General features: G+C 41.6%; 1 non-coding gene and 1 pseudogene across 1 annotated transcript; both read left to right on the top strand.

Annotated features, from left to right (window-relative positions):
* Nucleotides 1–8,827: 8,827 nt before the first annotated feature.
* On the top strand, nucleotides 8,828–8,900 carry TRNAG-CCC. Its single transcript has one exon. It is a non-coding gene; the product is annotated as a tRNA-Gly (tRNA).
* Nucleotides 8,901–11,176: 2,276 nt separating this feature from the next.
* Nucleotides 11,177–11,633, top strand: LOC120873298 (annotated as a pseudogene).
* Nucleotides 11,634–12,477: the final 844 nt, after the last annotated feature.

The raw sequence follows: 12,477 nt of genomic DNA, 5'->3' as shown, positions 1-12,477 counted from the left end.
CCAAACTAGAAACAACCCAAGTGTTCTTCAGCAGATGAATGGACAACCTGTGGTACATCCATACAATGGAATACTATTTGGGATGCGTGCTAAATTGCTTCAGTCATGTCTGACTCTTTGTGAGTTGGACACAACTTAGCAACTGAACAATAACAGTTTATTTGTCAAACCCATAGAGCAATACACTAAAAAGGATGAATTTTACTCTATATAGGTTCTATGTGCATTCCTGCTTGATTGCTCAGTCGTGTCTGACTCTTTGAGACCTCTTGGACTGTAGCCCCACCTGGCTCCGCTGTCCATGGGATTTCCCAGGCAAGAATACTGGAGTGAGTTACCATTCCCTCCTCCAGGGGATCTTCCCGACCAAGGGATCGAATCTGAGTCTCCTGCATTGGCAGGCGGATTGTTTACTACTGAGCCACCAGGGAAGCAAGGTTGAATGCCCCTCATCAGCAGACGTTGTTCTTTCCCCTTCTACTGGAATAGCATTTGGAATCAGACATCTGGTCCCCTGGCCAAGACTATGTTTCTCAGTCTCTTTGGAGCCAGGTGAAGCCTCCTAACTGTCTTCTGGATAATGGAATAAGGGAAGAAACAAAGCAGGCAACTTCAGGTTGTGTTTCTAAAGGCAAAAGTGAGAATCTCCCTGTCTCTGCCCTTCCTCTTGGCTGGAATGTGGCCCTGACGCTGGCAGTAGGCATGCATCTTAGAACACAGTGGTTGAGTTTTCATTCATAAAATGTAGGTCTTTTAAATATAATTAAGGTAATGCTTGATGGATTTATCAATTGTTGTTCACCCATATCATCAATGCAGTCATTACAAATGAATTAAAACTCTACAAGCTGATTTGAAGGGATTTTAACTGAGAAAAGCAAGATGCAGAGAAGTGATTCTATTGGTGGTATGAGTGCAAACAATGATTAAAATGAATCCCTTATAAATATGTATGTGTATATATATATTTGCATATTTGAGTGACGGTGGAGAAAACTACCTAAGGATACACTCAGGCTGTTAACGTTGGCAACACTGGTGACCTCGGTCAGGATAGGAGATGGGGAAAGGTAAACAACAAAATAAGGTTGAATGTAAAGGAACTATATGAAAACAACAGTGTGTATAACATGATGCTGTTTATATAAAGTGATATATATAAAACTGTGTATATCTGAATCGAAAGAAGTATGAATGTGTAGTCAAATGAATGTCAACAGTGATATCTCTGGGCAATGGGATTTAGATCATTTTTATTTTCTTATTTTTTAAAACCTGGTTGTCTTTTTTTTTACAGGGGATTTTTAAAGTATATATAATTGGGGGGAAAGATATTTTAATTTCAGAAAGCATACAAATAAATTCAATTTTGCAGAAGAAAAAATAATATGACTTTTTCTGCCAGGAATGGTGTTCTAAAGAAACCAAAAACCATCTCCACTGGAGAACAGATAAAAATGCAGGATGAAATCTATGGGGTAAAAAATTATTAAAAGCAGCAAAGCACTAATTAGAGGGAGGGCTTCCCAGGTGGTGCAGGGGTAAAGAATCCATCTGCCGATACAGGAGACGCAGAGATGCGGGTTTGACACCTGTGTTGGGAAGACCCCCTGGAGAAGGAGATGGCAACTCACTCCAGTATTCTTCTGGGAAATCCCACGGACAGAGGAGCCTGGCGGGTTACAGTCCATGGGGTCACAAAGAGTCAGACATGACTGAGCACACACACTAATAAAAGGGTAAGGAAATAGTATTGAAAACTCTGAATAAAACAAAAGAGTTCAAAACTCAAATGCCTTTGGGACAAATGCCTTCTTCCATGCAAAAGATGGTTTGAGCAAAAGTAAAGGCCCAGATCCACCCAGACTGGAGAGTCTGAACCTCAGCTCTTCATTTTAAGCTGAGACCTGGAGGTCATCAAGGTAAGAATGCACCAGGAGGGACTTCCCTGGTGGTCCAGTGGCTAAGACTCTGCACTCCTAATGCCCAGGGCCCAGATTCAATTCCTGGTCAGGAAACTAGATCCTACGTGCCACAACTAAGAGTTCGTATTCTGCAGCTAAAGATCCTACGTGACAAAACTAAGACTGATGAGCCCAGGTGTCAAAACCAAGACCTGGTGCAGCCAAATAAATATTTCAAAAAGTCTTTTGATGAAGAGCATTACCAAAAACCTACAGCTAACATTATTTATGGTTAAGTATTAAAATATTTGGGCTTCCCAGGTGGCACAGTGGTAAGAACCTGCCTGCCAATGCAAGAGACTTAAGAGACACGGGTTCGAGACTTAAGAGATGCGGGTTTGATTCCTGGGTCGGGAAGATCCTCTGGCTGAGGGCACGGTAACCCACTCCAATATTTTTGCCTGGAGAATCCCATGGACTGAGGAGCCTGGCGGGCTATAGTCCATAGGGTCCCAAAGAGTCAGACATGACTGAAGCGACTCAGCACACATGCATTTAAATATTTAATGGTTAAATATTAAAAGTTTTCCTTCTAAGTGTGGAATAAGACAAAGAAAGATGCCTGCTGTTATTGCTTCTGTTCAATGTTGTCCTGGAAACCTTAACTCTGAAGTAAAGCAGGAAAATAAGTAAAAAGTTATTGGCATCATTATTAATCATTATATGATTCTGGCTAAAGACTCTACAGACTAATTTATTAGAATTCAAAACAGAACTTAGCTAGGTAACTGGATATAAAATCAATGTATAAAAATCAATTTTATTGCCACATACCAGTCATATACCAAACAAAGGTGGAGAAAAGTAACCATCTATATTAGCGTAAATGATCAAGTGACTGGTAATAAATCTAACAAACTGTATGGAAAGCCTGTATAAGGGAACTTTGTAAGGAGAAGAGAAGTCGCTCAGTCGTGTCCGACTCTTTGCGACCCCATGGACTGTAGCCCACCTGGCTCCTCGGTCCATGGGATTTTCCAGGCATGAATACTGGAGTGGGTTGCCATTTCCTTCTCCAGGGGATCTTCCCGACCCAGGGATCGAACCTGGGTCTCCCGCATTGCAGGCAGATGCTTTACCATCCAAGCTACCAGGGAAGATAATGCTTTGATATACCATGTTATTGGATTTGGATAGCAGTTTCCCTTGAATTGGGCTTCCCTGGTGGCTCAGAGGTTAAGGCGTCTGCTTCCGATGTGGGAGACCGGGGTTCGATCCCTGGGTTTACCTGTATGTCCATCCATTCATAATCTAGATTTTAAAAGCTTTTTTCTGTGGAACTTGCAGGTGGATTCTAAATTTTATACTAAAATACAGCCAATTATAACAAAGATTCTCTTAGTGAAAAACAAGGTGATAGTTTCCACCCTAGCTGATATCAAGACTTTTTATAAAGCCAGACTTCTCTGGTGGTCCAGTGGCTAAGACTCCATGCTCCCAATGCAGGGGCCAGGGTTTGATCCTTGGCCAGGGAACAAGATCCCAAATGCTACAACTAAAGATCCCACTGCTGCAACTGAGACTCAGTGCAATCAAATGAATAAATAAAAATAAATATTTTTTAAAAGACTTGTAAAGCAATGGAAATTAATTCAACGATTGGTGAACTAGAGCAGAGATTCTAGAAGTATACCTATGTACATATGGCCCCCTGACTTGTGATAGCGGTTTTTACTGCAAAAAAAAGAAAAAGATGATCTTTTCAATAAATATACTGAGTTTGCTATCTAATTGGATGAAAATTACATTAGACTCCCACCTCATACTAAGCACAATAATCAACTTTAGGTAGATCACAGACCCAGATTGAAAAATTAAACAAAAAATTTTAAAAGATAATGTAGCATAACTGCAAGGAAGAGAAAAGATTTCTCCTTTTTTAATTTTTAAAAACTGAAGTATAGTTGTTTTGAAATGTGTTAATTTCTGCTGCACAGCTAAGTGATTCAGTTATACATAGACATATTATATATATACTTTTAAAATATTCTTTTCCATTATGGTTTATCACAAGATATTGAATACAGTTCCCCATGCTATACAGTAGGAGCTTGTTGTTTATCCATTCTATATATAATAGCTAACATCTGCTAAGATTTCTTAATCAAGACTCAAAAAGCACTAACTACAAAAGACAAGATTGTTACATTTGGCTAATCAATGTTAATAATTTGTATTCATCAAAAGATGTCTTAGAGTGATATGGTTATATATTTATATTTTAAAAGGTCTTTATTGCTTAGAGATACTTACTAAATTTTTTTTTATAAAATAAAAAGACTTTTAGAATTTGCGTAAAATAACCAAAGGGGGAAGAAGTGCAAGTAGAGAAGAAATGAGATTGGCTATATACTGACAGCGGAGAAGGCAATGGCACCCCACTCCAGTACTCTTGCCTGGAAAAAATCCCATGGACGGAGGAGCCTGGTAGGCTGCAGTCCATGAGGTCGCTAAGAGTCGGACACGACTGAGCGACTTCACTTTGACTTTTCACTTTCATGCATTAGAGAAAGAAATGGCAACCCACTCCAGTATTCTTGCCTGGAGAATCCCAGGGACGGGGGAGCCTGGTGGGCTGCCATCTCTGGGGTCGCTCAGAGTCGGATACGACTGAAACGACTTAGCAGCATATACTCACAGGCTTCTCTGGTGGCTCAGTTGGAAAGAATCTGCTTGCCAATACAGAGATGTAAGTTCGATCCCTGGATGGGAAAGATCCTTGGAAGAAGGAAATGGCAACTCAGTCCAGCATTCTTGTCTGGGAAATCCCATGGACAGAGGAGCTTGGCAGGCTACAGTTCATGGGGTCACAAAAAAGTCAGACATGACTCAGCGACTAAACAACAACAAATACACTGACAATTGTTGAAGCTGGTGATAAGCCTATGGGAATTCATTACACTGTTCTCTCCACTTTTGTGTATGTTTTGAGATTTTCCATTAAAAAGATACCATTACCAAATGGTCAGAGTGGGAGAAGATATTTCCAACATATAATGTAGACTAAGGATTTGAGTAGGGCATATAGAAGTAACTCCTTCAAAAACAAACAGCCAACCCCAAAAGAAAAATGAGCAAAACTCTTAAGCAGACCCTTTACATAGGAGGAAATCCATATGGCAGTAAAGGTATCAATAGGTTCTGAAGTTCAGTGGGAAATGTGAATTAAAACACCTACTCCTCAGGACTTTCTGAGCGGTCCGGAGGTTAAGATTCCACACTTTCAAAGCAGGGGACAAAGGTTTGATCCCTGGTGGGGGAACTAAGATCCCACATACCATGTGGTGAGGCCAAAAAAGGACACCTTGCCCTCTATACCTAGAAATGACAAAAATGGCAAAATCTGACAATACCAGGTGTGGCTGCTAAAAGATAGGGAGCAACCAAGACTCCCACACGCTGCAGAAGGAGTGAGCGGCAGTGGTTTAACCACTTTGGGAACAATTTGGCATTGGTATTCCCAGTGACTCAGAACTTCTGCCTCTCTATCTATATCCTAAAGAGACTGGTGGATGGACACCAGGAAGCCTGTGTAAATCTCTTCATAGCTGCCCTATTTGCAAAGCCTTCAAGGGAATCTACACAAATGTTCATCAGAGGAAGATGGATACATACTTTGTAGTAGATTCACACCATGGGACATTATGTGATAATGAGAATAAATATCTTGACTGCATAGAATAAACACAGTAGGTACTAATACTTGTCACAACATGGGTTTATCTCACAAACAGAATGTTGAGTGAAAGGAGAAAAACATATATGAAAGAGTATATGCAATATGGTTCCCATTTACATAGAGTTTTAAAGTAGTCCAGATAAGACTATAGTGTTTAAGAAGGATACGTAGGTGGCAAGACTACTAAGAAAACCAAAGAAAGGATTCCATCAAGTCTAAATGGTGGTAACCTGTCAGAAAGGAGGAAGTTTTATGAATAAAATAGGACAAAACATTTTCTATAATGCATCAATGACATCTTTTTTTTTTCCTGTGAATGTGTGTGCCTGAGTGTTCACTCAATGATTCATTATCCTGTGTTTTTGCTTTTTGTTTGGGGGTTTTGTGGGCTTTTTTTGGATAAGTGTTTGATATGTCACAATAAATACAATTTAAAAGATCTTAATGCTTGCTCATTATGAAACTTTTGAAAAATACAGCAAGATACAAAAGGAAAAATAAAAAAAAAAACACTTCACCTACATCTGAGAGACAATCTCATTACAGTATTTTGTTGTATTTCCTTCCTGTCATTTTACTGAATATATTTTTATATATTTCTGACCATATCATATATGCAAATCTGCATCCTGCCCATCTTTGCAAACCGCTTGTATTTACCTGAAACAAGGAGCTATATTCTCTTTGACTGCTCATTCGGGACCTGACCTCACTGTTACACATCTGCTCTTTGCCCTGGGAAAAGAGCAAAGAGTTGACCTTCAGAATAAATTAGACATAAGATTTTATTTCTCAATTCACCTATGCTTAAGAAGAACTGTAGGATGAGTCACCATTTTCCTTTTCCCCTTCCCACATGAAAAACAGAATGGAATGCCCTTGGACCACTCAGGCCAGGGCACTCCCCTAGGAATGGGAGAGCCAGAGGTCAAAGCAGCTTACCTCTCTGATGCCATGAAGCCTCCATACTGACACCATGATGCCTTGGACTGTTTATGCTTGGTCTATTGGTTCAGTTCAGTTCAGTTGCTCAGTCATGTCTGACTCTTTGCGACCCCGTGGACTGCAGCACACCAGGCCTCCCTGTCCATCACCAACTCCTGAAGTTTACCCAAACTCATGTCCATCGAGTCGGTGATGCCATTCAACCATCTGATCCTCTGTCATCCCCTTCTCCTCCTGCCCTCAATCTTTCCCAGCAACAGGGTCTTTTTAAGTGAGTCAGCTCTTCGCATCAGGTGGCCAAAGTACTAGAGTTTCAGCTTCAACATCAGTCCTTCCAATGAACACTCAAGACTGATCTCCTTTAGGATGGACTGGTTGGACCTCCTTGTAGTCCAAGGGACTCTCAAGACTCTTCTCCAACACCACAGTTCAAAAGCATCAATTCTTCAGCGCTCAGCTTTCTTTATAGTCCAACTCTCACATCCATACTTGACTGCTGGAAAAAACATAGCTTTGACTAGATGGACCCTTTTTGGCAAAGTAATGTCTCTGCTTTTTAATATGCTGTCTAGGTTGGTCATAACTTTTGTTCCAAGGAGTATGCATCTTTTGATTTCATGGCTGCAGTCACCATCTTCAGTGATTTTGGAGCCCCCCAAAATAATGTCAGCCACTGTTTCCCCATCTATTTGCCATGAAGTGATGGGTCCGTCTAGTCAAGGATATGGTTTTTCCTGTGGTCATGTATGGATGTTATAGTCGGATTGTGAAGAAGGCTGAGTGCCAAAGAATTGATACTTTTGAACTGTGGTGTTGGAAAAGACTCTTGAGGGTCCCTTGGACTGCAAGGAGATCCAACCAGTCCATTCTGAAGGAGATCAGCCCTGGGATTTCTTTGGAAGGAATGATGCTAAAGCTGAAACTCCAGTACTTTGGCCACCTCATGTGAAGAGTTGACTCATTGGAAAAGACTCTGATGCTGGGAGGGATTGGGGGCAGGAGGAGAAGGGGACGACCGAGGATGAGATGGCTGGATGGCATAACTGACTTGACTGACGTGAGTCTGAGTGAACTCTGGGAGTTGGTGATGGACAGGGAGGCCTGGCGTGCTGCGATTCATGGGGTCGCAAAGAGTCAGACACGACTGAGCAACTGAACTGAACTGAACTGAACTGATGGGACTGGATGCCATGATCTTTGTTTTCTGAATGTTGAGCTTTAAGCCAACTTTTTCACTCTCCTCTTTCACTTTCATCAAGAGGCTCTTTAGTTCTTCACTTTCTGCCATAAGGGTGGTGTCATCTGCATATCTGAGGTTATTGATACTTCTGTTGGTTAGAGAGAAATAAAGTTTTCCTTTGTTTAAGCTACTGTTATATTGTGTTCTGTTATGGATTCCTATCGTACCTAGCCTGAAAGTGAAAGTGTGAGTCCCTCAGTCATGTCAGACTCTTTGTGACCCCCTGGACTGTAGCCCTCCAGGCTCCTCTGTCCATGGAGTTCTCCAAGCAAACCTACTGGAATGGGTTGCCGTTTCCTCCTCCAGGGGATCTATCGTACTTAACAAAGACCCTATCTAAATGTTCACATGTAAACAATTTTTCGTGTTCCCAGAATCTTAGACATATCAGTCTTAATTGGTTCATAGTATTGTATCCTGTGAAACTGCTGAATTTTTCATTCACTCATGCATTCATTCATTTATTCCACATATATTTGTTGAGTGCTTACCGGGCCCCTAGTTGGTGAAATGGTGAACAAAACTGCCTTCCTGGAGCTTACAACCTACAGAAGGAAGACAAGTGATATACAAGAAAACAAATAAATAAACACAACAACCTTTCTTTACTTTCAGATACAGCACGTTCCCAAACATGTTGTAGAGACTAATGGCTCACTAACACTACTCTCCTTTGCCCCTTCGGGACTAGACTACATTTCCCATCCTCCCTTGCAATTGGATATGTGAACCAAAGAGCTAGTGAGCAGATTCAGGTGTGATCCCCAAAACCTCTCAAGTATGCCCCTCCTCTCTTTCAACATTCACTGATGGAGAGGATGAGGGGCGGGAGCAGGGGAGCTAAAGGAGCCCAGAGCTGCCAGATGGGGTCGCTCTACCCCACTGACTGCATCATGCTATCCTGTGGAAAAAATAAAATAAAAAAGGTTGTATCAAGCCACTGAGACTTGGGGAAGGAGACTTACTTCTTCAAGTAACAACTGCTATTAATTTGGGATTTCCCTGGTGGTCCAGTGGCTAAGACTCTGTGCTCCCAATGCAGGGGGCCCAGGTTTGATTCCTGGTCAGGGAACTATATTCCACACGCCGAAACTAAGACCTGGTACACTCAAATAAATAAATAAATAAAATTTTAAACTGCTAGTAATTTACCTTTCCTCATACACATGAAGAAAGGGCTCTGGCAGACTGCAAAAATGGCTCCAGTTTTTCACCCCTTCCTGTCTCCTTGCCCTTTGCCATCTGATTTCACAGCAACTTCCATCAAAGGGAGGAATCTATTTCCCCACCCCTTGATCTGAGTAGGTCTTGGGCCATGAGGTGGCCAATAGAATGAGGTGGAAGAAATGACTTGATAGTTGACAACAATTGCTGAAAAACTGAAAATAAAGTGATACATAAATTTGTTTAGAAGAAAATACTTAGGAGGGCCCTTCTTATTACAGTTATCATGGACACTAGCACGTTAATTAAAGCTCCTGCATCTCACTTAGCTTCATTCGAGTCAGCATTTCCCACATTCATTTTATTAAGGAGGCTTTTATTCTCAAATACCAATTAATATCCCATGGACCTTTGTCAAATGTTAGTAGGTCATAGTCAAATTATTTCCAATTTGGTTTCGTTTGTTTTGCTTTATTAAAAAATGGTGCCATAGAGACTTTCCTGATGGTCCAGTGGTTAAGAATCCACCTTGTAATGCAGCAAATGTGGGTTCAATTTCTGGTCTGGGAACTAAGATCCCACATGCCACAGGGGAACTGAGCCCCCTGCACCACAATGACTCAAGCCCATGCACCCTAGAACCCATGTTCCACAACAAGAGAAGCCACCGCCAGGAGAAGTCAAAGATCCAGCACAGCCAAAAATAAATATATAAATAAATTTTTTAAAAAAATTTAATGATGCCATAAAAATCCTTGGGGTGAAATCCTTTCCACTTGCCAGATTCTTTCCAGTAGTGTAAATGATGAATTAACAGATACGAGCATTTTCAAGTTTTAGACTTGGGGCCCAATCCTTCTCTATAAAAATTCACTCCCCTTCACATTCTGATTGTGATGAATGTGAACAGGGTCTCCCATTTCCCTGAACTCTCCTCACCAAAGGGAACCACATTTCAAACATCACTGCTGATTTGACAGGCAAAGGGCTCCCTCTCAGTATTTCAAAGGGTAAATTATTTGAATATTACCAGGGATAAACTTGGCTTTTATCTTTTTTGACTCTTTGTGTTTCTTCTTTGAATTGCCCTTTCATATTAATTGCCCATCTTTCTTTTGGGTACTGGCTTTTCCTGTTAATTCCACGTTAATTTATTAATATGTTTATTATGTTTTTCACTTTTCTATTTTACCTGTTGCAAATATTTTTCTCTACTAGTTCACTTCAATTTTAGTCATGTCTTTTTTAAAATAATTATTTTTGTTTGTTTTAGCCGGTATGTGGGGTCTTAGTTCCCCAACCAGGGATTGAACCAGCACCCACTGCATTAGGGAGCAAGGAGCCTTTACCTTTGGAATACCAGGGAAGTCCCTAGTCATGCCCTTTTCAAACATATGGGATACTCAACTTTTTATACAGTCAAATCTGTCAATCTTTTCCTTTATGATTTATTCTCTCTCTCTTTTTTAAACAGGATTTCTTCTCAGCCACACCCAGGGGTAGGCATGCAGGATCTCCAGGGATCGAACTCACACGCCTCCTGCAGTAGGAGCATGGAGTCTTAACCAGAGGACCACCAGGGAAGTCCCTGTGATTTGCTCTCTTAAAGTTCAGGAAGTCTTTCTCAACCCAGAGGTTATTAAATATTTATTTCATCTTCAAGATTTTTATTGTGTAATTTTCTTCCCACATTTTACTCTAGTCCATCTGGAATTTATTTTCATTTATCATGCAAGATGAGGCTCCAAATTGATATTTTCCCCCAAATGGCTGAGACATAAACCCAACTGGTGTGACATTATGCTTCTGTTCAATAATAGTCTTGCTTTCTTTACTCTGTCTTTAGCCAGTCATTCTGGTATATTACACAGGATGATTGCTCTTACACTGATATCACACTTCATATTATATGAGTTCCATGATTTTGTCTATCTTGTCACCAGTGTATCCGCAGTGCCCAGAGCAGAGCTTGGCATATGGCAGGATCTCCATATCTAGTGAAAGAATAAATGAGTGAATGAATGAATGAGTGAGCAAATAAATGCACATATACAATACACTAGCCCTGATCTGGGCAGTGAGTGTATTTATGTTGGTTACAACATTCTGCTCGTTCCTCTGTGAGGCCCAAGGAGAAACAGGAAACAGTTAACTCAGCCTATATCAGGTAGCCATTGCTGCATAATGAAATTCCTCACAACTAATGGCTTAAAACCACACAAGGGCCACCTCTTCCCTCAGGAGCAGAGTCAAGCGGGGCCTAAATCGGCAGCCAGCCGCTAAGGGCTTTTTCTTAAGCTCTGTGAGGAATGGCCGGGGACGAGACCAAACAGACAGGAACTTGGGCACTTATTTGTGGCAGTGGGTAGCACAGGCCTTTCAGGAGGGAGAGAACACCCAGATTGCAGAGCCTGAGGCCTATAGTCAGGTGTACAAGAGCTTAGCCTGGCTCCATTCAAACTACTGCAAACACAAGTACCCTCATCCCAGAGACACAAGCTTCGGTGGCCTGTCCTTGGAAGAGTACAAACTGATCCTGTCCATAGATATGTTGGATGAGTTTAAGGAGATGAATAAAGGCATGTGGAAGAAACTGCAGAAGTTTGTCCCCAGGAAGCCCAAGGAGAAGCACAAAGCCTAGGCTTAGGCCTTATAGGCCCACCTACCTAACCATGAAGTCATGTATGTTACCATTATCAATAAAACACCCTGATTTTCCCAATTAAAAAAAAAAAGAAGAACAGCAACTTTATTTGCTCACTGTCCTGCATTTCAAGAATTTGAAAAGGACGCAGCAGAGATAGTTTGTCTCTGTTCCACATGATGTCAGCTCTGGCTAGGACACCCAAGAGGAAAAGAACATCCAAGGGGCTTCTTCACTTGTGAGCCTGGTGCTTTGGGAAAAGCTCAAATGGCTAAGGGATAACTTGAACAGCTGCACTGGGGTCATACATCAGGGGCATCTATTCTCACTGTCACCTGGCTTCCTTAGGTCTCCACATGGCCTTTCCATGTGGTCTCCCCAGTGTGGAACTCAGAGCTCCTGAGTACACAAAAGCAAAAGCTCCCAATCTTAACGTTTAGGCCAGAACTGGCTGCAGGGGGCAGTGACTTCTTTCATACTCTATTAGTTAAAGCGAGTTACACATCCAAGGCAGATTCAAGGAGAGAGGATTACACGAGTATGAATAGGGAGGTATAGCTCTTTGGGAATCTTAGTATAAAACTGCCTTCCACTATTCAGTAAATGGCTCCCTTGACCATTCACAAGGGCCAGGCTGGAAGCAGGTGCTATTGGCAGGCCTCACAGACACAGGCTCCTGAAATGCAGTGAATGTGGGGGCCCAGGCCATTACTGGGCCCTGAGGCAGGTACCCCTCCCAGTCGGAGAGAGGGAGTGGGCTCCATTGGCCATAACCCCAGGGATGTGCCTTAAAAGTGAGGAGGTCACTTAGGGTACATAGGTGATAAACCACTTAAAGACT

Source organism: Oryx dammah, unplaced genomic scaffold (assembly GCF_014754425.2).
Source record: "Oryx dammah isolate SB20612 unplaced genomic scaffold, SCBI_Odam_1.1 HiC_scaffold_13, whole genome shotgun sequence".
In the NCBI taxonomy this organism is placed as follows: domain Eukaryota; kingdom Metazoa; phylum Chordata; class Mammalia; order Artiodactyla; family Bovidae; genus Oryx; species Oryx dammah.
This window is presented reverse-complemented; position numbering and strand designations above follow the sequence as displayed.